The following is a 27,529-nucleotide window of genomic DNA, read 5'->3' as shown; positions in this document are numbered from 1 at the left end:
AACACTTAATGTCTTAGCTTCGAGACCCTGGGTAAGTCATAACTCTAATTGCCTCAGCAAAAAAAAAAAAAAAAAAGAGTTGGACATCTCTGAATAGTCCTTATTCTTCTACTATATACTACTTTCTCACTGAGTCTACATGATTCATAATTAAAATACTCATTTAAGGCTCAACTTAAATTCTCATTCCTATGTGATTTTTTCTGATTACTCCCAGTCATTAAAGCTTTACTCATCCCTCAGAAATTATTTTGTATTTACTGTGTGTGTACTTCTATATTCACATATATACATCCACCTACATTATATATACATATGCAAATATATATGAACACATCTATGTGTATATACGATATAATTGTCCATGTACATGTTCTGCCTCCCCCCTTAGTAGAACATAAGTTACTTAGGTACAGGAAATATTCCATTTGTATTCCCAGTGTCTTATACACATAGGAAGTGCTTAATAGATGCTATAGATTCTAGCTGAATTTAACTGACTTGAATCAAATCATGTTTCAAGCAACTACTTCATGAAACATAACTTTAAGCTCAAAAATCCTTTTGTGGAGAGAATTATGGATCAGTGTAAATAACTTGGAATTTAACTTCAGATATAGTAATGTACAAATTCAAAGTAAAATAAATATTTGATGTATACAATAAATCTTACAACTTTTTGCGTCATTTAAAAAACTTTTAAATTCAGTGTCATCCATTTATAACCATTGCTTGTCTTTCACGATTGCACATGGAGTACATAAGATTTCGACACATTCATTCACCATGAAATCAAATTAGAAAATATGCATACTTTTGACAATGGATTTCTAAATCTAGCCTTCATTATATCCCATAAGTTTTCAAGAGGTTTCAGTAAGGTAAATTCTTAAGGCACTAAAATATGTTTATTTCCATCTTTTGGATAAATTTCTTAGCCCTTCATTACATGGCACAGGATTGTATTAATTTCAGGAGAATTCTACTTCTCAATATATCAATATATTAAAATTCATTATTTTCTCAGTGGGAACAAGGCTTTTAGTTCCATTGTGGATTAAAAAAAAAAAAATAGAGGTGAATATTTTAGATTCTGGTGATGATGGCTCTTACAGGCACACCTAGACTTCTTCAGACAACAGTTCTGATATAATCTTTTTAAATTTTTTTTTTGGTGAAGCAATCTTACCCAAAGTCTCACAGCTGTCTGAGACAGGATTTGAATTCAAATCCTTCTGACTTCAGGGCCAACGTTCTATCCACTGCACCATCTAGTTGCCCCTTGATATAATCTTGAATGAAAAATTTCATCACTAAGAATTATCTTTTCTAATCTTCATTACTTGGGTATTTGTGTACTATCTTGCCCATAGCAAGCAATTTTTTCTTCATTAAACAAGGGTTAATAACTGTTTCTTATTAATCTTCCTTTTGCTCTTCCAACTTTTAACCTCTAGCACACTATCAAGGAATCAGTAACAATCCTTCTACCTGCCAGGTGCCTGTGAAAGTCCTTGCTTATTCTTTAAGGATCAATTAGGCTGTTTCCAAATTAGGCTGGGGTACAATTTTGTCAATTTTAGGCTTTGCTTTTTGTTTTTGAATACTTATATTTTCTCCTGCATCAATTCATTCTATTTCATTTGTGGGCTGGAATGATCCATGAAATGTTTTATATCCATCCACTAGCCACTGTATTGAAGTGGGCTTGTTAAGAACTTCAACTTCTAAAAAAAAAAAAAAAAAAAAGAACTTCAACTTCTGTAAGTAACCTTTGAGCAATATCCCTTCTTAGAAACCAGAGAGTTAAAAACACTACACATCAGAGTGATGAAACATGTATATCTAGCACTCAACCAATAGAAAACTAACCAAAAGTGAGGAAACCACCTCATCTGGTAAGAGGTCAGATATTCTGTCAATTCCAATAGAAGCATTTGATTATGACCACTGATGCTACAAAATGAAACCATGTCAAAATTCTCGTTTGTCCCAAGTAATTCATACAATTCTGTAAGTCCTTACTCATGCCCAGAAAAAGTACCATAAGTTCAAGAGCTGAGTTGTCATTACTGGACTCTTAAGTACTTGTCTCTCAAAAGGACATAGTTCTTTGCTACTTATGTTGGATTTGAGAATTTTTCCTTTTCATCTATTCCCCAAGAATGCTTGTTAATGCTGATTCGAAGGATTTAGCATTAAGAACTAGACTAGTATAAACCATTAAAGGTGGTAACAAGTTTCAATCATTGTTAATTAGGCATGGCATCCTGTTGCAATGTCCCTAAATAAGCTACTTCACCTGTTTCTTTTAAATTGCATTTCCCTACTCTTTGATCCTGCAGTGTCACTACTGGGTTTGTATCCCAAAGAAATCATTTTTAAAAAAGGGGGGGAAAGGACCCCTACATATGCAAAAATGTTTGTAGCAGCCCTTTTTGTAGTGGCAAAGAATTTAAAATTGATGTCCATCAGTTGGGGAATGGCTGAATTAATTATGGAGTATGAATGTAATAGAATATATGGTTCTATAAGAAACAAGACAGCTGATTTCAGAAAAGCCTGGAAAGACTAACATGAACTGATGCTGAATGAAGTGAGTAGAATAAGGAGAACAGTGTAGTGATAGCAAGATTGTATGAAGATAGACTTGGCTCTTCTCAGCAATGTGGTGATCCAAGACAATTCCAATAGACTTGGGATGGAAAATGCCATCTGCATCCAGAGAGAGAACCATAGAGACTGAAGGGGGATCAAAGCATGCTATTTTCACCTTTTTTGTTTGTCTGCTTTTCCTTTCTTGTGTTTATTTCCCCTTTGTTCTGATTTTTCTTTCACAACATGACAAATATGGAAATATGTTTAATGATTATATATGTATAACCTATATCAGGTTGCTTGTTGTCCTGGGAAGGGTAGAGGTAAAAGAGGAAGGGAGAAAAAAATCTAGAACTCAAAATCTTACAAAAATGAATGTTAAAAATTTTTACATGAAATAGTCCAACCATTCTGGAGAGCAATTTGGAACCATGCCCAAAGGACTATAAAACTATGCCCACCCTTTGATTCAGTAGTGTGTCTACTGGGTATCCACATGTACAAAAATGTTTGTAGCAGCCCTTTTTTGTAGTGGCAAGAAACCGGAAATTTAGTGGATGACTATCAGGTGGAAAATGAATGAATAAGTTATACTATATGAATGGAATAGAATATTATTGTTCTGTAAGAAATAAGGAGCAGGTTGATTTCAGAAAAGCCTGGAAAGACATAAACTGATGCTAAGTGAAATGAGCAGAACCAAAAGAAAATTGTATACAACAATAGCAAGATTATGTGATGATCAGCTGTGATGGACTTGTCTCTTTTCAGCCATGAGGCAATTCTCCAAGAGATTTGTGAGAGAAGGAACCCCTGCATTCAGAGAAAGAACTACAGAGACTGAATGTAGATCAAAGCATAATATTTTCAACTTTTTTGTTGGTATTTTGTCCTTTTTTCTTTCTTGTGTTTTTTTCTCTTGATCTGATTTTTCTTATGTGGTGTGATGAATATGAAAATATTAGAAAATTTTTACATGTTTAACCTAGATTGAATTGCTTGCTGTCTAGAGGAGGCAGGTGGGGAGGAGAGGGAGAAAAATTTATAACACAAGAAAATGTTGAAAACTATCTTTACAGGTATTTGGAAAAATAAAATGCTGTTGAAAGAGAAAAAAAATGCATTGCTGCTTAAGCAAGATTTTTATGGCCAACATATAGTTGTTATTCAGTCATTTTTCAATTGTGTCCAACTTTTCATGATCACATTTGGGGTTTTCTTGAAAGATTCTGGAATGATTACCATTTCCAGCTCATCTGACATAAGGAAACAGGATTGCTTGTTGTCTTGGGAAGGGTATTTAAGTGACTTGCCAAGGGTCACACAGCTAGTAAATATCTGAGACTAGATTTGAACTCAGGAAAATGAGTCTTCTTGATTCCAGGCCTGGTGTTATATCCCCTATGTTACCTAGCAGTCCACACATAGGATATAATAGCATAATAAAACTATACAACTTTGAGACAGATTCATAGAAATCATAGGTTCAGGATTTATGTGAAAAATGTGACAGCAATTATTAGGATATCAGATCTGGAAAAAATTTCAACAATGGTACAAAGTCCTATGTGAGGCTCAATTCTGGAAAGAAGTGTTAGGAAAAGAAACATCTGAAAGAAAAGAGCTGCATGTAAAAAGTTGCCCACCAAATCCCCAGGTTTTGATGATTATGATTTAGATGACTTTAAAGAAACAATCAATTGGCCCTCTTTCATGGAAGCTACTTATAATTACATTTATAATTATATAATTTTATAATGAATCTTAACTGGTGAATCTGATTTTTCTCATTTTGAAGAACTTAGTCCCTCAAGTCTGATCAGTGTATTAATTAAGACACTGTTATTTAAGAATCTTAAACCAGTTATAAGATTGGGAAGAGTTCTTTAAAGAGACGAGAATCTACCAGAGAAGGTAATTCTTAAGGCAACTGAGAACGTATAGGTAATTGTAAAAAAGCTTGGTTGTGCTCAAGCTAGGGAATAGTTGAACATTTAAGAGCCTTTACAATTGGTGCCAGCCTACCTTTCCAAGCTTGATGAATGTTTTTCCCCTTCCCTCAGCAGATTCCAGCCAAACCAGTTTACTTGGTGCTCCCTGTACAAGACATTCTATCTCCTATCTCCATGCTGTTCACAGACAGTCTCCTAGGCCTAGAATGCTCTGCTTTTCTCTCTATCTCTTAGAATCTCTAGCTTTCTTCAACCCTAACAATCTACCACTCTTAAGAGGCCCTTATTGATCCCCGTACCTGTTTCTGTTCTTCCTCCAATTTTACATTTACTCTGCATATATTTGGGATTTATTCATTACGTTTTCTTTCCCAAGTAGAACATATGTTTATTGAGGGCAGGGGTTGCTTGGTTTTTGGCATTCTCAAAATCTAGCACAGTGTTTTAGAACATAGCTTTAGAACATAGAACATAGTTTAGAACATAGAACAGTGATTAATGAATACTTGTTGGATTTAACTAGAAGGCAAAGAGAGAATGAGAGCTGAAGTGATAGAGCAAACAGATCAAATTCCCAGCAGTGGAAGAGTAGTGGCACTCTCCAGATGACCAATAAACTACCAGACCTGTGGGTTTCAAATGTCACATAGACACATAGACACACACAGCCCCTTAGGGAGTTATGTGGCTTTAACCTCCTGTGACTGTGCTTTTATTTATTTTTCATGTTAAATCCAACATAGACATACATATTTATACAATTATCTTGCTGAACAAGACAAATCAGATCAAGGGGAAAAAATGAGAAAGAAAATAAATTCAAGCAAACAACAAAAAGAGTGAAAATACTTTGTTGTGATCCACCCTCAGTTTCTACAGTCCTCTCTTTGGGTATAGATGGCTCTCTTCATAAGATCATTGGAACTGACCTGAGTCATCTCATTGTTGAAAAGAGCCACATCCATCAGAATTAATCATCGTATAATCTTCTTGTTGCCATGTACAATGATCTCCTGGTTCTGTTCATTTCACTTAACATCAGTTCATGTAAATCTCTCCAGGCCTCTCTGAAATCATCCTGCTGATTGTTTCTTTTAGAATAATAATATTCTATAACATTCATATACCATAACTTATTCAGCCATTCTCCAACTGATGAGTATCCACTGGGTTTCCAGTTTCTTGCTACTACAAAAAGGGTTGTCACAAACATTTTTGCACATGTGGGTCCCTTTCCCTCCTTTAAGATCTCTCTGGGATATAAGTCCAGTAGAAACACTGCTGGATCAAAGGATATGTACAGTTTGATAACTTTTGGGGCATAATTCCAAACTGTTCTCCAGAATGGTTGGATCAGTTCACAATTCCACCAACAATATATTAGTGTGTTGCTGTAGTTTTAAAGAGGTTACCTTTTTTATTTTTAAATGGGAGGATTAGGATAGAGAATTTTGGCTCCCTAAGTAATCTCAGAGATTTATTAATGTACTATAAAGAACATCTCTGTTCCCTTCACTATTATTGGAGAAAGAAAAAAACTTAAAAGCCAGTTATGAGTTTCAAGCAAATAACATTCAGATCATTCAAATTTCTGATTTGCCTTTATTTTCCATTTTGGGTTGGAGTCAATCTTATTTAAGGGGAAAGGCAAACCTTAATTAAGTGGATTAAGGATCAAGTTCCATTATAATAACTCAGAATAAGTGAGATCTGTAAGTACTACAGTTAGCATAAAATGTGAGGTTTTTATTATTTTTGTTTTAGACACAATATAGTGTGTGGAAAGGCTTAGAGTGAAGACTACTCATTCAAATCTTAACCAGGAGCTATGAGCAATAGACCTAGCCTCTCTGTGCCTCAGTTGTCTCTTCTGTAAGATGAGACCCCTCGGACCTAACTATCTCAAGGAATTCATCAAAAACCCTTTGTGTGAGCTTTAATGTAATATGTCAATCAATGTGATAATAGCTCCATGGAGACAAAAAGACATTTTTATAAATGGAAAGAAACAAAGGCAAAAAAGGACTTCCAGAAATCTTCTAAATCATTCCTAAAGCCTGAAAAACAGTCTTCCCTCAGCCTCCCCAAGAAGGAGGGCTAACTGATACCCCTTTCCCTCAGAAGTTTCCACAGGCCATTTAATGGGGTGGATAGTCAATGCCCAGCTTATTCAATTCTCAGTCTTCCTCATTCTTTTTCTTCTGTCTTCAGTGCAAGTGGAAAGTTATTTTCAGGGTCCACTCTGAGTTTTCTTCTCTAGGTTTTTATGCAAAATTTAGCATGTGACTTCTCATCTAATATTTCAGTGCAGAAAAGGGAAAGAACTAAAAAGTTGGGGTGGGATTGAGGAAGGGTGCTCACACTATCTGGTTTGATCACTTGGTGGAAAGGCTTCCTGGGGAGCACAGAGAAGAATGTTTTAGCTGAGGGACAGTCATTCATTTAATCTGTCTCAAAAGTAGAATAGACCCTTAGACCTCCTGGTTCCTAAAAGTTGTATGGTTCTTCTTTTATTACTTAGTATTGATACCTTCCGTATGGAAGAGCTTTAAAATATACTTTGTTTTCACATTCATTGCCTCATTTGGTCCTTAGACCTTACCTTCATTTCCCTAGTCTAATAGGTTTAAATATAGAATGAGTATTTATCATTATTATCATCATCATCATCTTCATCTTTCATGATGTTGTAGTTGCTATAGTCATAATCATCTTTAAATTTTAGAGATGAAAGAGACCCTAGAGATCAATTAGTCCAAATCCCTCACTTTACAAATAATAATAATAATAATATCTAGCATTTGCAAAGCATTTTGTATATGTGAAGTCATTTTATCTTTACACCAACTCTTGAGATAGGTACTACTATCCCCATTTTGCAGAACAGTTGAAGAAACACATTATTTAAGTGATTTTCCCAGGATCACACAGCTAGTTAGTTAAGTGTCCAAAGCTGAATGAGAAAAGGAAGGTGAGAAAGGCAAGTCAGAGAGACTTAAAATATTATTTTTATAATTTAAAAATATTATTATTAAAAGCATTAGATAGTTTTACAAGGGTAAATGTTGAAAACTATCTTTGCATGTATTTTGAAAATAAAAAGCGATTTTTTTTTTGGTTTTTTGGGGTTTTTTTATACATGACCAAACTGTTATTTTGCTGTACAAAAAGAATCAGACTCTGAAATATTGTACAATTAGCTTGTGAAGGAAATCAAAAATGCAGGTGGGCATAAATATAGGGATTGGGAGTTCAATGTAATGGTTTTTAGTCATCACCCAGAGTTCTTTCTCTGGGCGTAGCTGGTTCAGTTCATTACTGCTCCATTGGAAATGATTTGGTTGATCTCATTGCTGAGGATGGCCAGGTCCATCAGAACTGGTCATCATATAGTATTGTTGTTGAAATATATAATGATCTCTTGGTCCTGCTCATTTCACTCAGCATCAATTCGTGTAAGTCTCTCCAGGCCTTAAAAAGCGATTATTAAAAAGAAAAAGCATCAAGTAATCCAGTTATTGGCAGGTCTTCTACTTCATTCTCCTTTATTCTAGGACAAATCCAACAGAGAAGGAGAGGAGAAAGAAGTATTTATATAGTGTCTACTGTGTCCTAAGCATTGGGCTAAGCACTTTACAAATATTACCTCATCTGATCCTCATAACAACCCTGCAAGGTAGATGATATAATTTCACTTATTTTACATTTGAGGAAACAGAGGCAAACTGAGACAGAGATTAAATGAATTGCCCCAGGATCACACAGCTAAGTAAGTGTCTGAAGTCGTATTTGAACTCAGATCTTTCTGACTCCAGGTTCAGAGTTCTATCTACTATGGCATCTAGTTCTCTCTAACACAGAATTTTGTCATATTCAAAAAACCTAGAAATGAGATTTGTTTCTTTGGTTTGGGGGTTGGAGAGACAGGGAAGAGGAATTTATCAGATATTTATTCTCTTAGGATTCCTTTCAGAAACAAGCCAATCTCCTTGGGGTAGGCAGAGACAGCTAACCCACAGCTTGTCCTGACCCTTTATGCTACTTCTCCATCAACCTCTTTCTAATGTGACCACATACTTTCCTCATCCTGTGTGAAGCACACGCCAATCTTTTCTTGTTTTCCTTCCCCCTTTTAACTTCTCCTTTAGTTTGACAACCCTCCTTTCCCCTCTCCTCCCTGCCATTTTATTTTCTTCCCTTTTTGTCATTTGGTGAAATCACTACTACTCTCACCTTTCATAACCCCATCAATAACACCACTGCTCTTCTCCCTAAAAAGGTGCCAGTTATCCCTTTGTGGCCATAGATGTTGCAGCTAGAAGCACTATTTAAATAGCAAAAGTCATAATCCCAAAAGTCAAGCCCAAAGTCAAAATCATCACCAATTCCTTGGAAGCTTCAGTTTATGAGATATATTCTGAGGAAAGAAATCTAAAGGGAACTATTCCAGGTTTCTTCTTCTGTTCCTTCTGCCCGCTAAGGTCTCTGACTTCTCTTTCCCTTCCTTCTTGACTCAGCTATAAGTGTCCTCTTTCAAATTTCTGAGGAAAGCTGAATTGACCAAGTAAAGTTTAGAAATGTGGCCTAAGTTCCTTAAGTGAAATAGACCTTCTGATTCTCACATAATCCCATAGTTGAATTCTTCTCTTTACAGATGAAGGACCATGAAGACAGTTCTCAGATAATTTAATATGGATAAAACCACTCTCTAAGTAACCTAAAGCTTTCTAGGCTCAGTCAAAAAATAAGAAGGAAACAGAATGTTCAAGGATTTACTCTAAAGATTCCTTCAACTCAAGAGACAGACTCTTAGAATATTCATTTGTTCTTTGAACACTTCACAGAACATTTGAATATTTGCAGTCAGGAAGACCTAAACTGAAATATTCCTTTAGACATTTAGTATCTGTGTGACCTTAGACAAGTCTTCTAATCTCAGTTTTATTATTTATAAATTAGGGACTATAATAATAGCATCTACCTGACATTGTTATGAGGCTCAAATATACATAAAGCACTTTGTAAATATTAAAGTGCTATGCACTTTAATGTTGTTCACAGTATATAGAATTTATATTATATATATATATATATATGCATGTATGTATATATGTAGATAGATAGATGAAGCAATTAGGGGTAAGTGATGTGCCTAAGATCACACAGCTAGTGACAAATATCTGAGGCTGGATTTTAACCTGAGTCCTCTTGACTCCAGGGCCAGTGCTCTAGTTACCATGTCACCTAATTCCCCCAAATCTAGAGATTTTTATATTAGAAAAGGGAACAGTTGGCTGATTGATGCTTAACTTGTTGATGACTCCAGGAGCAATGAGTGTAGTGTGTCTAGAGGGAAAAGACTTTTTAACTGGGTGATCTTCCGAAGATGACACTTATCTGGACTTCAGTTTCCATCTGTAAAATGAAAGGTTCATTCTAGATAATCTCTAAATCCCTTCCAGAATTCTGTGGCTTCTTTAGATTTCTGATATCTTGGCATCTTGGGACTTCTATTAGAAAAAGAGCAGTTTCTTATGTTTTCATTTTTCCTTTGACCCACCCTGCTATTTGCTGTCTTATAGGGCATAATAGCTGGTGATCTCCAGTAAAGCACAATTCCACTGCTTTATCACTCATGGAAGTGATCCTGAATTCTCAAAAGCTATATTGGTAGTCATCCTTAACTCTAGTAAGTCATGTTAAGTTGGTAATCTTGCCAGGTGTAAGTCTAATAGCAAGCTTATATCTTTCCCTGTCAATTAGGATCATGGCAGAACAAGTTATGAATATGTGTGACAGTATATATATATATATATATATATATATATATATATAATGTATATACCCCAAGAAATCACAAAAGATCCATTCCTCTTTCAGAAACCTGGCAAGACATATATTGGTACAAGGTGAAGTGAGCAGGACTAGAAGAATAATTTATTTATTTATTTATTTATTTTGTCAGTAGATCTTTTATTTTTTTTTATTTTGAAAAACATTTCTTTACAACATTATCCCTTACACTCACTTCTGTTCCGACTTTTTCCTTCCCTCCCTCCACCTCCTCCCCCAGATGGCAAGCAGTCCTATACATGTTAAATATGTCACAGTATATCCTAGATACAATATATGTGTGCAGAACCGAACAGTTCTCTTGTTGCGTGGGAAGAATTGGATTCAGAAGGGAAAAATAACCTGAGAAGAAAAACAAAAATGCAAACAGTTTACATTCATTTCCCAGTGTTCTTTCTTTGAGTGTAGCTGCTTCCGTCCATCATTGATCAATTGAAACTGAGTTAGATTAGAAGACTAATTTATACAGTAATAACAACACTGGAAAAACAAACAATTTTGAGTAATTGAGCTTTAAGTAAAACAGGCAACCTTTCTTCCAAAAAACTAATGCTGAACCATGCTACACACCTACTGATAGAGAGATGATGGACTAAATGTGCTCCATGAGACAAACATTTTTGGACATGGATAACGTGAGCATTGGTTTTGTTTTATTATGCATATTTGTTAAATAATTTTATTTTCCTTTAAAAATGCCACTGTCAGAAGGAGGTAAAATGGATGCTTTGTTAGACTGAAAAACAAAATTAATTAAAAATAAAATTTTACAAAAGATTACACTTATAGTGCAGTGAAGTACTGATATGCCATCAAATACTTTAGCTACAATTTTTTTTATTTCATTTTTTACATTTAATTTTTATTTTATTTTTTCTCTATTACACATAAACAAAAAAATTTAGCATCTATTTTAAAAATTTTGAGTTTGAAATTTGAAGTTTCTTTCCCTTTTCCCTCCTTGAGAGGGCAAGCAATTTGATATAGATTCTGCATGTGCAAGTCATGTAAAATATTTCCATATTAGCAATGTTGTAAAAGAAAAAAACCCCTTGAAAAATTGGAACAAGAGGTTTGGCAATTGTTAATGCTGTAAAGTTACCCATGTATATATCCTGTAAATTAAAGGCTATTAAATAAAAAAAATAAAAAAAAGAAAAAGAAAAAAAGAAAAAAACCCTTAAGAATAGTAAAGTTTATTTCTACTCATATGAAAGTGTTCCAAATCACTACTGATCAGAGAAATGCAAATTAATACAACTCTGAGATACCACTACACACCTGTCAGATTGGCTAAGATGACAGGAAAAAATAATGATGAATGTTGGAGGGGATGTGGGAAAACTGGGACATTGATTCATTGTTGGTGGAGTTGTGAACGAATCCAACCATTTTGGAGAGTAGTTTGGAACTATGCCCAAAAAGTTATCTAACTGTGCATACCCTTTGATCCAGCAGTGCTATTACTGGGCTTATATCCCAAAGAAATACTAAAGAAGGGAAAGGGACCTACATGTGCAAAATGTTTGTGGAAGCCCTGTTTGTAGTGGCTAGAAACTGGAAAATGAATGGATGCCCATCAATTGGAGAATGGTTGAGTAAATTGTGGTATATGAATGTTATGGAATATTATTGTTCTGTAAGAAATGACCAACAGGATAAATACAGAAAGGCTTGGAGAGACTTACATGAACTGATGCTGAGTGAAATGAGCAGAACCAAGGGATCATTATACACTTCAACAACAATACTGTATGAGGATGTATTCTGAGGGAAGTGGATTTCTTTGACAAAGAGAAGCTCTAACTCAGTTCCAATTGATCACTGATGGACAGAATCGGCTACACCCAGAAAAGGAATACTGGGAAATGAGTGTGAACTGTTTGCATTTTTGTTTTTCTTCCCAGGTTATTTTTACCTTCTAAATCCAATTCTTCCTGCGCAACAAGAGAACTGTTCGGTTCTGCACACATATATTGTATCTAGGATATACTATAACACATTTAACATGTATAAGACTGCTTGCCATCTAGGGGAGGGGGTGGAAGGAGGGAGGGGAAAAGTCAGAATAGAAGTGAGTGCAAGGGATAATGTAAAAAATTACCCATGCATATGTACTGTCAACAAAGTTATAATTATTAAAAAATTATAAAAGAATAATAAAGTTTTTTTAATACTCTAGTCTGCAATCAGACTTTGTCAATTCTTTCTCTGGAAGTGGATAGCATTTTTTATCATAAGTCCTTCAGAATTGTCCTGGATCACTGTATTGTTGTGCAACAATTCTAAAACCATTTAAAGATTGAGAGGTTGTGATCTGTCTTGGTGAAAAGAGCTCCCATAAGCAAATTTTAAAGTGTTAAAGTGACATCATGAAAAGCATTAGATACGGGGGCTTCATAGTCAGCCAGTCAGAACCCAATCCCAAGCCTTGCTGATAAGTGCTTCTCACATCTGACTATAGTGCTGGAAGTAAGACAGGTAGTATAGTGGGTAGAACTTAGGACTTGAAGTCAGAAAAACCTGAGTTCAAATTTAACATCATATACTTAGTGTGATCCTGGGCTAGACCTTTAACATCTCTCAGCTTGTTTCCTTATCTTTTAAGAGGAGATAATAATAGTAACTACCTCATAGGGTTGTTAAAGGATCAAATGAGATAATGTTTATAAAGTTTTTAGCTTGACACATAACAGATACTTAATAAATGTTTTTCTTTCCTTGGAGTGTCTAAGCTCTGAGCCCAAATACTTGCTTGTCATTTAGTAAAAGTGAAAAGATATTTCTTGCCATCCCAGTGTGACAAAGTAGATAAAGAACTGGATTTGAAGTGTGGAAACTCCTGCCTTATATATTTACTGACTATATGATCCTAGAAAGTCAGTTAATTTCTCTGACCCTCATTTGGAAAATAGGGTGGAAAAATAAGACTTACCTCAATGTTGTTGTTAGTATCATGTAAAATAATTGATGTAAATTAATTCACAAACTTTAAAGTATTACATAAATGTGAGATATTATTATTGCCCAAACTTAATTAGTTCTTTAATGATCATTTTTAGAATGATCAATTTTATTGTTTGTTAATCATTTACCAATAAACAATCACATACACATACACATACACATAGTATTTTGGGGCAGGGGGCGGGGGGAACAAATGGGGTTATGTGACTTGTCTAAGGTCACACAGCTAGTAAGTATTAAGTGTCTGAGGTCTATTTTGAATTCAGGTCTTTTTGACTCCAGGGCCCATGCCCTATCTGATATGCCATTTCCCCATAGTACTTGCCATACAAAAATTAAGCAAAAGTATCTAACATATTTAAATGGCATTATGTGTAACTTTTTCTTTTTCTCTTCCTTTTGGTAGTTTTGTTGTTTGTTAACAGAAATGATCTGTTTTATATTATTTGGAAACAGCATTGTCTATCTATTGTATTTGACTGCAGTTTTGTTGCCTGTTCATCTTGCCTTGTTTTAATCATTATTGCTATTCTGATTCTGCTTTTTTCAGTTTGTATCAGTTTATACAAATCTTCCCATTTTGGGGGATTCTTCACTTTTATTTTTCACAGAATGATAATTTTCCATTATACCTTGCTAGCATGATTTTTTTTAGCTGTTCCCCAGGCTTAAGAATGTAACTTGTTTCCAACTTTCCACTTACAAAATTGTGTTGTTATGAATATTTGGGGCTTTTTTGAGGTTTTTTTTCTGTCATTGACCTCCTTAGGGTATATAGAATTGAATAGCATGAGCAGCTTAATAATTTTTCTCAAGTAATTCCAAAATGTTTTTCAAAATGATAATGAATTAGTATTCCTGTCTGCCCACGGTTCCTTCAACCTTGACTTTTCCCATCTTTCCCAATTTGTTACCTAATCAGTTTTATGTCAGCCTACTAGGTGGCACAGGGGATAGAATGCTAGGCCTATATTCAGGAACATTCATCTTCCTGCATTCAAATCTAACTTAAAATACTAACTGTATGACCCTGAACAAGTCACTTAATCTGTTTGTCTTGGTTTTCTCATCTGTCAAGTGAGCTGGAGAAGGAAATGGTAAACCATTCCTGTATTTTTGCCAAGAGAATCGCAAATCAGGTCACAAAGAATTAGACAAAACAGAAATAACTGAATAATAACAAGCATTATGCTTATATTTTTCTTAGTAATTTTGAACATTTTAAAATAGTTGTTTATATTTTGTATTTCTTCTTTTGAAAAATCTTTATACATCTCCTTTGGCTATTTACCTTGTAGCCTTTTTTTAGATTACAGTTTCCCCATAAAATACAAAGATTGGGTTGCAGTATGTGCTTACCAATTCCTGTTTCTTATAGCATAATGGTTCTACTTTGAACATCTTCAGAAACCTACAATGATGCCTGTATACATACAACTTCACCTTGCCCCTTAGTAGTAGCAATGAAATCTGTCTCTTTTCTCTCCAAACTCAGATCTGCTGATTATTTCCTATTCATATTCATTTCAATTACCAAGGAGCTGTTTAAAATTCTATGATTTTCTAAGTACTTTTGTTATCTCAACTATAATAGCTAGGACCAACAGATGAAATACTTAGCATAAGAAGCTAGTCCATTCCTGGTCTCTCCATCTTCCATCGACCCTCAGTAAGCATCTGTATAAGTATTTTTTTCTATCTGCTTTTCCAAAATTCATTCACTTATTTATATTTTACATTTATAGCACTTCCCAATAATTCCACCTCTACCAAACTCATGCTGGTAAATAACAAAGAGGTAAAAAGAAGGGGAAATGGAGGCATCTAGGTGGCATTGTGGAGGGAGTGCTGGGTCTGGGGTCAAAAGTTTAATTTTCCTGAGCTCAAATCTGGCCTCAGACACTTACTAGCTGTGACCCCATTTGCATCAGTTTCTTCATCTGTAAAATATGCTGAAAAAGAAAACAAATCACTCTACTATCTTTTTTTTTAAAGTATCAAAATATAGTTTATTCTGAATTTCTTTCCAATCTGATTCAAATTATAGTTGTCAGAGCAACACAATGCAAATGGAAACTACAATAGGGACATGTGCTTCTGAGGGATGGAAACACTGAGGCAAGCCACTATGACGTAGAACCAAAATACATCCTAAGTATAATTCACATGAAACAGAACATCTCTATCAGTCTTTCTTAGACAATAATCATGAAAACTGAATAAAAGTCCTTTAATAAGTACAAAAAACTATCATGGGCGAGTTTACACTTTGATAACAGTTGTATACTCTAGTTTGTTTTTTTTTTGCAAGAAAATCCCAAATGGAATCATGAAGAGTCAGTCATGACTGAAATGACTGATCAACACATTGGCTATGTCTGGAAAATGAATGTCTCATTCTTCACTTTTAGTTCTCTACCCTTCTGGTGAGAGTGGGAGGCATATTTCACTATCAGTCTTCTGAAATTACAATTGGTTCCAGCATTGATCTGAAGTCTTTTATTGTTTCCTTTACATTATGGTCTTTATCAGCTAAAATGTTCTCTTGGCTCTATTTACTTTATTCTACATTACTTCATACAAATTTTTTTTCAAGTTTCTTTGAATTCTTCATAAAATTTTGCATTAATTCTAAATCATTTCTTATGGAACAATAGTATTTTATTACCACATTTTGTTCAGCCATCCCCCAATTGATGGATATTGCTTTTGTTCCAGGTCTTTGCAAAAAGTTCTACTGAAAATATTTTTATGTCTTTAATCTCCATAGAGTACATACCAATTATCAATGGATCAGAGAGTATGCACATTTTAGTGGCTTTTCTACTATAATTCTAAATTGTTTCCCAGAACAGTTGGACTAATTGACATCTTCACCAACATTGTACCACTGTTCACCCTTCCTGTCTTCTTCCTCCTCTCTAATGCTCATCATTTTTTTGGTCATCTTTGCCAGTCTATGGGTATGAGGTGAAATTTCAGCATTCCTTTCCTTTTTATTTATCTTATCAATCAGAGAATTCCTTCATAGAATAATTTGTATTTCTTCTTTGAAAATCTTTTGTTCATAGGCTTTGATTACTTGTTCACTAGGGAATGTTTTGTTGTTTTTGTTTTTGTTTTTTGGTGATTTACTTAAATTCCATTGCTCAAGTGCCTGAGAGTTGATCTGTTACAGGCAGTTTGCCCATCCCAGACTCAAGAGCCCTTCTTGTAAGTGGTTGTGCAAGATAGAGATTTATAAGGGAATTTTATGTCTAGTTAATCCATTTGCAGCCCCCAGAAGGCTAAGACATAGGCTAAGGAGAAAAAAGATGGATCAAACACCAGCTGGGGCAGAAAGATGAGAAAAGGTAGCTAGTTTCACTCCTGCCATTGAATTTCTGCATTTCAAATTTCAGTTTTCAACTACCTAAAAAATCTGCCATATATACTACTAGCACATTATTGTCACTATTGTTACTGTCATGCAATAGGTGTATGGAAAACTAATGTGCTCCTTAGATAGGCAAAGCAGGAATTTCTCTTGTTTTTAGATAATATACGTCTATCTCCCATCCCAATCCCTTTAAACCAAGCTCTCCAGAGACCTTGTTCATCTTTATATGCCCCCAATGCTGAATTCTTGTGTAATAAAGGAGAATACAAATAAGGGATTTGTGCCTTTCTTCCGAGGAATTTTCATAGTGCTTTGAACCTCAGAGGCATTTTCATACTTTTTATTACAGTTATTTGGGTACATGCCAATTTTTCATTCTAGAATGTAATATTATCAAAGAAAGGGATCATGTATTGGACAGTATCTATTTCACTGCATCCCTCACAGCGCCTAATACAGGATTTTGCCTATAGTAAGTGTTCTATAAAAAAAATTAGTGGAATGGAATGGGGGTAAATTCTAAGAAACATCTTTCCACCCCAGCCCAACCATGCCAGCCTACCTCTACCCACTGGCTGAAAGAGCCTTGTACCTATTAGAGTTTGTTGGCTGAGTAAGATATTTGAGGCTAAGAGCTGTTTACTTTTGCCTTCCTAGCAAGTCTGGGCTTTTGGTCTCTAAGGTATCAGTCTAACGGGCCTGAGAAACACCTCAGAGTATGAGAGTTTAGGTATAAACAGGTATACTGTTCCCTATAATAGAATATAAAAAAATTCTTTCTAGGTCTGAGCTAGTTAGGCCAAATGTTTAGAGCATGACACAAGGAAAGCCAGGTTAAATCCCCACACAAATCGCCTCACTTCTGTAAAATTTATAATAGCTAGAGACTAGTATCTTTAGCCTCAGCCCAGTGTCTCCTAAGTCTGCCTTTGGTTACTGGGAAACCAGAAAACTCAGAGCAACTCTTCTGTACTCCTAGAAAGTCACCTCATTGGGAGTTTCCTCTGGGAATTGGGTCAGCAGCGACATCTTTATAGAGGAATAACTCAACAGGGTTGCTGCCTAACAACATGAGTCCGTGTGATGATACCTAGGGGAGCGCTACTAATTGTCTCCTCACTCATCCTCATCTGTTCTGTTTTTTATTTTCCCTATCATCCTCTCATTATCTTTTCCTCTTCTTTCATGTTATTTTTATTAATTTTTTATATTGTTTGTTTATATTTGTGTTTCCAAATATATCTTTTCCCCTCCAAACAATTTCTCAAAACAAAGATTAAAAAGAGAAGGGAAAAAAATCAGCTCAGCAAAACTGAGTTATGCTTGACAGCAAATGCAATATTCCTAGCCTATAGTTTCCCAATTCTGCAAAGATGAGAAGAGTGTATGCTTTCTCTTCTTCTAAGAACACATTTGACCATTTTAATGACATGGCATTCAGTTTTCGATTGGAACTATCCTGGAAGTCTCAGGAGAGGAAGGAACATATTTCTTTCCTTTTGACACTTGAAAATTCAGCAATGGGAGATGCATAACTTTTGCGTGTTTATCATGACTATGTAAATATTATCCTGTTTTTCATATCCAACTTATTAAACTTGAATTATCCTACACTAAACAACTCTCCAGTCAGGACCTTAGTCACTTATATGGCACTTTGAATTGGAAAACGTGGACCAACTAGCCATTATGAAGTGGGAGATGATCTCAGACTTCTCCCCTTAGCCTTAATTCCTTCCTCTTATCAGTTGAGAAGAATGCCCCTTGTCCCTTTCTCCTCAGAACTGGCCTGAGAATAAGAAGAAAGAATGAATTTTGAAAGTTTGTTGTTGCTTAGTCATTTTCAGTTGTGTGCGGCTCTTCATGAGCCCATTTGGGGTTTTCTTGGCTAGGACACTAGAGTGACATGCCATTTTCTTCTCCAGTTTATTATACAGATAAGGAAACTGAGGCACAGTGGGTTAATTGACCTCCCAGGGTCACACAGCTATAAGAGTCTGAGGCCAGATTTCAAGGAGATGAGTCTTTCTGACTCCAGGTCTGGCATTCTATCCCCTGCATCACCTGGTACTTTGGGAGAGGAAGATTAAAAAAAAACAGATACAAATTCAAGATACAACTGTTAGTATTAATATGTAGGAGGAAAGAGACGACTAGTCCCAGGAAGGAGATGCCCTCATTGTGCAGCCTCCTTGCGCAGAACTGGCCCGCTGAAGGAGTAATGCCCCTGTCAGGCAGCCCCAGCTCCCCAAAGGATGTGCATCCCCAATCTGCCCCAGCGCTGGTGCCCTCTGGCTGGCTCGGGCTCTCAGAGCTTTGTGTGGCTCCATCTAGCGCAGGCACCTGCCTCCTACACTCTGAGCTAGGATGAAGTCACCGGCGAGGGGTATGCTGGGAGTGATCCCAGGCAGGGTTAGGAGGATGGAGGGGGCTGAGCAGCCAGGCGGGCTGGTTGTGCAGTGTGGAGATAAGGTGCTGTGCTCTGCGCCCAGGAGGCTGGAAACAAGCTTGGCTTCCCTCCCCCAGTCTCTTAGGGGTTTTACAAGCTCGCACCTCTCCCTGGGGGAGGGGAAGAGAATGAGCTTATTAGAAGGGAGGAACTTTCTCCACTTCATTCCTTGAGCAGGCTCCTCACCCACTACCCCAGTACCAGAACCAGAGGTGCAGGCTCATGCTGCTTGGACTGGGAGGATTTCCATCTAGGCAGGCCATTTTATTTAAATATCAGAATTCCCAGAAGATATCCCAGGCTGTCTCTATGCCATAACTTCTCCCATCCCGGACCACGTGCCCTGGTCCCTGCTGTGTCTGTGGGATCGCCATCACTGTGCTGCTGTCAGGTCACAGCCTCAGCCTTGTGTTTCAGCTGCCTTGAGAAGGGTCCAGAAATAGTGTCCCAAGTTTTCTGGGCAGCAGAGAGGAATGCAGATCCAGACAAATGACTCATTCCAGACTCCAAGACCAAAATCTTCCAAAAAGAACAGAAGGTTTGACGCATATCCCAGATGTCAAAGGCAGCCCCATTCCCTGCCCCTCCCGGAAAGTTTCTGGGCCAGGTTTCTTTTTTGAGAAATTTAGCAGATGACCCACCTAAAATCATCTACAGTCTATCATTCAATTAATATTGATCAAGTAATTTGGGTTTTTTTCATTAAAGGTGGGAGTGGAAAGAGGGCCTGACTTTAAGGCAGAAGGTTCCTGACACTTGTGTTTACCTTACCTTGTGTTACCAATTTGTAAAACAGGATGTGGTAGCAGGAAGGCTAAAAATGCCACCAACAACCCTAACAAGGGCATTAATTTTTCTCCCCAACCCCCTAGGGAGCACACAGAAGGAAAAAGCCAAGGCCTCTGAAATGGTATTCTTTTTTTTTTTATTTAATAGCCTTTTATTTACAGGTTATATGCATGGGTAACTTTACAGCATAAACAATTGCCAAACCTCTAGTTCCAATTTTTCACCTCTTACCCCCCCACCCCCTCCCACAGATGACAGGATGACCAGTAGATGTTAAATATATTAAAATATAAATTAGATACACAATAAGTATACATGACCAAAACGTTATTTTGCTGTACAAAAAGAATCAGACTCTGAAATATTGTACAATTAGCTTGTGAAAGAAATCAAAAATGCAGGTGGGCATAAATATAGGGATTGGGAATTCGATGTAATGGTTTTTAGTCATCACCCAGAGTTCTGAAATGGTATTCTTAAGTGGTGGTACATACTGTAGCTGGAGGGCTGATTGTGTTAAGAGGAAGTAGTGCAAGAAAGATGCATGGAACTTCTTTGTGGCAGAATAGTACAAGTCTAGGGAGTGTTGCTTTAATTGAGTGGCTTGTCCTGGATGGTTTCCCTGTCCCTGGGAAAGTTTTATGTGCTGTGTTGAGCTATAAATTTGAGCTCTTGTGCACAGAATTCACAGAAAGTACTGCTCTGTTATAAAATCAGTTACAACTACATCTTTAATAATAATAGCTCACTTTAAAAAAAAATACCTAATTCAATTAGCTTTTATTAAACACCTGCTCTCTGCCAGGCAAGAGGAAAACAAAGAAAATAACCTAATAGTTGTTGCCTTCTAGAGTTTACATTCTACTGGGAAAGCTTGTATTCTCCTTTTTTTTTTTTTAAAGAATATAAATAGCCTAAATGCATTTTAGACTATTTACATTCTATTTTATATACTTTCTTCACGAAAACCCTGTGAGGTAAGTATTATACGAACCCAACGGAATAGAACAAATTCCTCACAGAAAAGAGTGCTGGTCTTGGGTTCTAATTCCAGCTCTGTCACTTATCAGTGATCTTGGTCTGACCTTTATTTTGCTCATTTACTAAATGAGAGGCTCCAGGGCCTTTAAATTCATTTCTAGCCCCTGATTTCCTGAAGTTTCTCCTTCTCAGAATCCTATTCTTTCAGGTGTGCTTGCATTAGAAATCCCAGGACACCTTAATTACATAATTCATGACCTTGATATTTTAGGGAAGACTTCACTTCTCTGAGTTTTACCTCACATCCTGAAAGGGAAATCCTTGCCCCAAATAATTTACAAGCTGTTTTACACATCAAATGAAATAATATGTAAATATGTTTTGTAAATGGTAAAGTTTAGCAGCAGAAGCTAAGGATTTTACCTTTCTTCCTGTGATTTTTCACAACCCTCTGCCACTTTAAGTATTTTCTCGCTTTGCTTTGTATTATAGTTATTTGTGGGCCTCTCTCTCTCTCCTAGACTCTGAGGTTTTTGAGGTTAAGGATCATCTTTCACATCACCCATAAATAAATGTTTGTCAAATTGAAGGATCAGTTTTTGCCCTTGTTGTCCACACTCTGAATAATTTTATGGACTTTGAGTTTTAAATCTGAAAGGGACTTTAGAGATCACCTAATTTTTGCCCTTCATTTCACAGATGAGGAAGCCAAGGCTCCAAAATGTGATGACTTATCTAAGGTCACACTGTTGGTTAATAGAAGAGCTGGGCTAATTCCGTTGTATAGGTCACTTATTAATAAGCATGGTTGAGTTGCCCTACATTCCGTGTAGAGGAAGGTAATGGAAAGAGAAGATGGGGTGTTATTTTACCATTCTGCTTAAGCCTGGACCCCGTGGGAGGGCTGGGAGAGAACTATGCCTGTTGCCATGGGGACAGGCTTTAGTATCCAGGAGAGATGGAAGAGATTTGAGACTAGGATTATTATAGGGAGGAAAGTGCTTCCTGGGCTAGATTCCCACAGCTGTTCAAGGAAAGAGAAATTGTAGAAGCTAACCCTGCTGGAAGAAATCCTGGTGTGGGTATTAGGGAGAGGGAGCAGAGATAGGGGGATGGTGATTCAGGAAACAGCTATTCCCCAGTCTCAGGCAATCTTCTCTGACTTCTATATGTTCCTTCATGCTCAGAATGTATTGCCTCCCCCAGCTGAAATTCTTTTCTTCCTTCCAGCCAAAATTGAGGTTTTATCTTTCCTAGCAAACCTTTCCTGATGGCCCCAGTTAAAAATGATTCCTCCCTAATTCTTACTAGATTTTGTGAAGATCCTTTATTTGCCATTATCACATTCTACCTTGCATTATATATGTATTCATGTCTTAGGACCTATTAGACTGTCAGCTTCGGGATGTTCATTTTTCTCTCTTTCAGGGATGGCCCACCATAGAGCATTTAGTGATTAAATTGAATATCACCGTCAGTTGGCTCACTGGCCGCTAGATGTCACCAACTGCAAATCTTATTCTGAGTTCTTGGCTTTGCTCATACAGTTCTTGAGCAGTGTCCTTGGACCCTGCCAAGCCCAACCAATGTATACCAGATTTTAAAATAGCAGTTCTCAAAATTGGTCTCAGTTTACTTTTATACTCTTAAAAATTACTGAGGCTCCCAAATGTTTATTGTTTATGAGGGAGAGCGATCAAGGTTTACAGTGTTAGAAATGAAAGCAGATTAAATTGTAAAATATGTAATAATTCTTTTAAAAATAACTACCCTATTAGATGTTTTTATAAACAAATTATTTCTTCTGAAAAAATACCAGCGTTTTTCCAAAATAAAAAAAAAAATTGGTAAGAGGAGTAACATTGTTTTACATATTTTTGCAAATCTCTCTAATGTCTGGATTTTTATGTCTATATTCAGGCTTTTGCACCGCGGTGTTTTGATTGAAATACATCTAGTCTCAGATATATAGTTGGAAAAGGAAGGAATGTTTTTATGTGAATAATCATCTTAGTATTATTGTGAAAATAGTTTTGACCTCAAGGATTCCATGAAAAGATGGCAAGTATCCCCAGGAGTCTACAGACCACCTTTTTTGAACCACTATTTTAAACCTTTCTTGAGGATAAAACCTATGCAAAGAAATTACAGAATCTCATAGTTAGAAGGGGTCTCAGGAACCATCTGGTCCAATCCATAACTAAATAAAAATTTTCTCTCTAGCATACCTGACAAGTGGGTTACTAGCTTTTACCTGAATACCTCCAATTAAAAAGAATACACAATCCCCAAGTCAGCTGATTCCAATTTGGGATGTCATCAGTGGTCAAAAATTGTGTCCTTACATTGAGCCTAAATCTGCCTTACTGCAGATACTATATACTACCCATTGATCCCCTGGAGCCAAGCAGAACAATTCTGTTCCATTTTCTCAGATTGTCCCTTAAAATACTGGTAAACAATTGTCTTATCTTCAAGAGAATCTTCCCTAGTTCCTTAACATGAGCCTCTAATAAGACCTTTGAACACCCTGGTTAACCTCCTCTAGTTTGTCTCTTACTTCGAATGTCCTACATTCTAATTTGAATACAATAATATTCCAACATGCTCAGAACTGGGCAGAAAACAATGAAATTATAAACTAAATGTTAATCCTCTTTTATGGACAGGATTTGAAATAATCTCATAACCATTTTCACTGCTAAATACACATACACATGCACATACACAAAACAAATGTACACCATTTTATCTATGAATAATAGTAATAATAACTAACATTTTAATCATTTTTTAAGGATTTCAGATTACCTTTACAAGTTTTAGGCCTCATGTGGGAATTTTGTTTTGTTTAACTATATTATTTGTTACAAGAGAAATTTAGTTTTTCTTTTTTCTTAATGGGTAAGAGGAAGTAGGAGGCACGATTTTTCCCTTTTTAACTTAAAGTGGGTGGAGTGGGGATGATGAAGGTAATATATGAGCATTTATGAAGATCCCTAGCACTGGATCATATCCCTAAATGCACTGAATTTGGATGTGACAAATCTCTGAACTCTGAATCTCTGAACCTTGAGAGGTTTGGCACGTACAGCCAGAGATAAGAGAGATCAGTGAAGGTTTAAAAATTAGTAAAGAAAATCCTGGGAGTTGGGCAAAGGTCCCTTGAAATAATTTTGATTACAAAAGGTCCTTAAATTCAGTCTTGGGAAGGCTAGTCTTCTCGTCTTTGGAGTTATTAGGTTTCCTTTAGCTTGTCAGAGAACCAGTTCTGCCCAAGACTTACTATGGAAAGGAACCAAGAGGTTACATCCTTAAACTATAGCCTGACAGGAATAAAAAGTGGGAAATCCCTGAGATGTACCCAGAACACTTCTCCTTATGGTCATTTTAGGAAAGAAGCTACTGCTAGTAGGCCAAGAAAGGATCTTTCAAACATCTTAATTTAGCATAAGTAAATGATAGAAAATCACAATAGCTACCAAAGTTCATTTACTTTTTTAATATAATATCAATCAAATTATCAAATGGATAGTTTATAGAATTTGATTAAATAATAAATAGGTCACAGTCCCACAGGAGCCTAATTTCCTTTTGCTTATCTTCAAATTTAAATTTAGAAAAATCATTTTCTAGAAAGATTACTAGAAGGAAATACAGACAAGCAGGATAGCTTTGAAAGTTACTTGTTAACAGCTCAAAACATATTATTTTCGCTTTCCCTTGAATTTTTTTTTGATTTTTCTTTCTCATGGTGTTTCCCAATTATCCTTTCACAACATAACCAATATGGAGATTTTTTAAAATTACATGTTAAGTTCATAATATACTTAAAAGGTAAAGCATATTGTAAACAATCATGTCCTCTTTTCTATTCCACCATATATAAGAAAATGGTTGTTTTACTTGATGTTAAATTCAGAAAAATAAGAGGAAAAGAAAGGAAAGAGAGAAGGAAGGAAACTATATTTTAAATTTCTGGTGTCATTTTACCCCAAGGGCTCTGCTTCTTTGGTCAAAGGTACAAAACAATGCTGCCCAAAATACTTGGCCAATTTTAATCTTTATAATGTAGCTCTTTCGAGTGGAGTGAAGCCAGAAAGCTGCTTCAAACTCTTAATCTCTTAATTTCCTTCAAAAACCACATGAAACCAAGCCTCTGAACAGACTGATAGAATGAAACCTCTCTCCAGCTTAAGATAGATTCCAAAAATTTCAAGAAATGTCAGTCTCACTGGAGTGAAAAGGATGTTTAGCCCAACTCAAAAATAGTCTGGGAAAGCTGGTGAGACCAACTTAATCACAGTAGATCAGCAACTGAGACCCTCAGTTCTGGCTTAGTAATGGAGCAAGCCAATAGATCAGTCCCCAAGTGCCAGTTCAAAGGCAAATTCTGGGAAATCAGGCTGTTTTTTTGGAAAGAGCAGATAAAGCTACCTCCTGCAAATACAAGGGACCTCTGTGCTCAAAGTAAAGCTAAGAGCTGCACAGGAAGCTTGGGACAATGCCCCTTTTAGGATAAGAGCAGAGTTTAACATTAAAGGTTACTAAAAAGGAAATACAAAAAGAAAAGAAAGCTACTATGGTGACAGGGAAGACCAAAACACCAACTCAGATGTGGATTTTTTATCCACAGAGGAAATCTCAAACAGTGATATGAATTGGTCTCAAGCCCAAAGTGGCTTCTTAGAAGTACTCATAAAAGACTTTAAAGGGCAAATAAGAGAGTTAGAAGATAAAATGAGAAAAGAAATGAAACATGCAAGAGGGAGTCAACAGGTTGGAAAAGGAAAGCAATTCCTTAAAAAAATACAATTGGTCAAATGCAAAAAAAAGAAAAAATCCACTGAAGAAAACATCTTCAAAAGTAAAATTAACCAAATAGAAAAGCAGGTACAAAAGCTAACTGAAGAAAATCATGCACTAAAAACTAGGACAGGGGCAAAAAGAACCTAATGACTCTATGAAACATCAAGAATCAATCAAACAAACTAAAAAGAATGAAAAAAATGGAAGAAAAAGTAAAATACCTCACTGGAAAAATAGCCAATCTGGAAAATAGATCCAGAAGAAACAATTTAAAAATTATTGGTTTACTTGAAAGCCATGATGGGAAAAAAACAAAAGAGCTTGGATAGCATTCTTCAAGAGATCATCAAGGAAAACTGCCCCAATATTCTAGAAACAGAGGGGGAAATAGTCATTAAAAGAATAAAGTAGCCTTTTCATGGTGTAATATAACAAACAGGTAATAGGGACACAAACATAAAGAATGACAGTCTGCCACCAGGAAGCTTAAAATCTACTATGGGGGATTGTTTATATACACAATGAGGCATAATACGTGGTAGAGTATGATAGAATAAATGTGATTTAACAAACATTTCAAATTGCCAACAATGAGTATGGTACTGTATTAGGTGCTGGGGATATAAAGACAAACATTTTTAAGCAAACATTAATAAGCATCTACTAGGTACTGACACTGTTAGGCCCTGGGAAAACAACGACATGAATAGATGGTTGTTAGAACATTTATTAAGAACCAATTATGTTGGGGAGGGAGCCAAGATGGGAGAGAGGACACACACTTCATTCTGAGCTCCCTTCTGCCTTCACTACTGATTACAAAATCCAGCTTCTGAAATAATCCTTGACTGGTAGAATCCACGAATATTGGGAGTACAACAAATTACCAGCAGAAGATAATTTGGAAGATCGCCAGAAAAGATCTGTGTTGATCAGGTGGGAGGAGACCAGTGCAGGCAGGGAGGCAGAACATGGAAGCTAGCCCATGCTGAGAGGACTGGGGGCAAGGGGCAGTCTCCTAGGGTGGAGAATTTGCAAGGAAAACTCTACCACAGGTTGGATGCTCTGCTTTGGTTGCAAAGCAATAGATCAGTAGAAAAGTTTCACAAACGCCGAAGGTAGAGTGTACTCCAAAAAAGTCAGAGTTTCACAGGACCTGGCCACACCCACCCAGCACCGGGAGTGACTCAGAATGATCACATGGTGGCCACTCTTCACAGCCTGTTCACTGGACAGTCTGTCCATCCATCCCTGGTCTGTAGAGGAAGCTGGGAACCTCCTTGCCCTAAAGGCAAACCCCAAGGGTTTAAAAAAAAAAATAGTAAAAAAGCGAAGTGAGCTCTAACTATAGATAGCTTCTATACTGAAAGAGAATAGATTTCCCACCCTGAGGAGACTAATAGCAGACAGTCTCCAGCCAAAACCCCAAAGGGGATATAACCTAGTCCCCATCACACAAGGCTCTCCTAGAAGAAATTATAAAAGATCTTAAAAGAGAGCTAGAAGAAAAGTGGGGAAAAGAAAGGGAAGCTCTGAAAAAGAGCATGGAAAAGGTATATAACTCATTAAAAGAAAGATTTGAAAAAGAAAACAATTCCCTGAAATGTGACATGGAAAAGGTAAAGAACTCCTAGGGAAACAGAATTTGTGAATTGAAAAAGATAAAGAACTCCCAGGAAAGTAGGATTTGTGAATTGGGAAAAGGAAATAACTCATTAAAAAATTTTTGTGAAATGAAAAAAATTCCATAGA

Source organism: Sarcophilus harrisii, chromosome 2, assembly GCF_902635505.1.
Source record: "Sarcophilus harrisii chromosome 2, mSarHar1.11, whole genome shotgun sequence".
NCBI classification, from domain to species: domain Eukaryota; kingdom Metazoa; phylum Chordata; class Mammalia; order Dasyuromorphia; family Dasyuridae; genus Sarcophilus; species Sarcophilus harrisii.
This window is presented reverse-complemented; position numbering follows the sequence as displayed.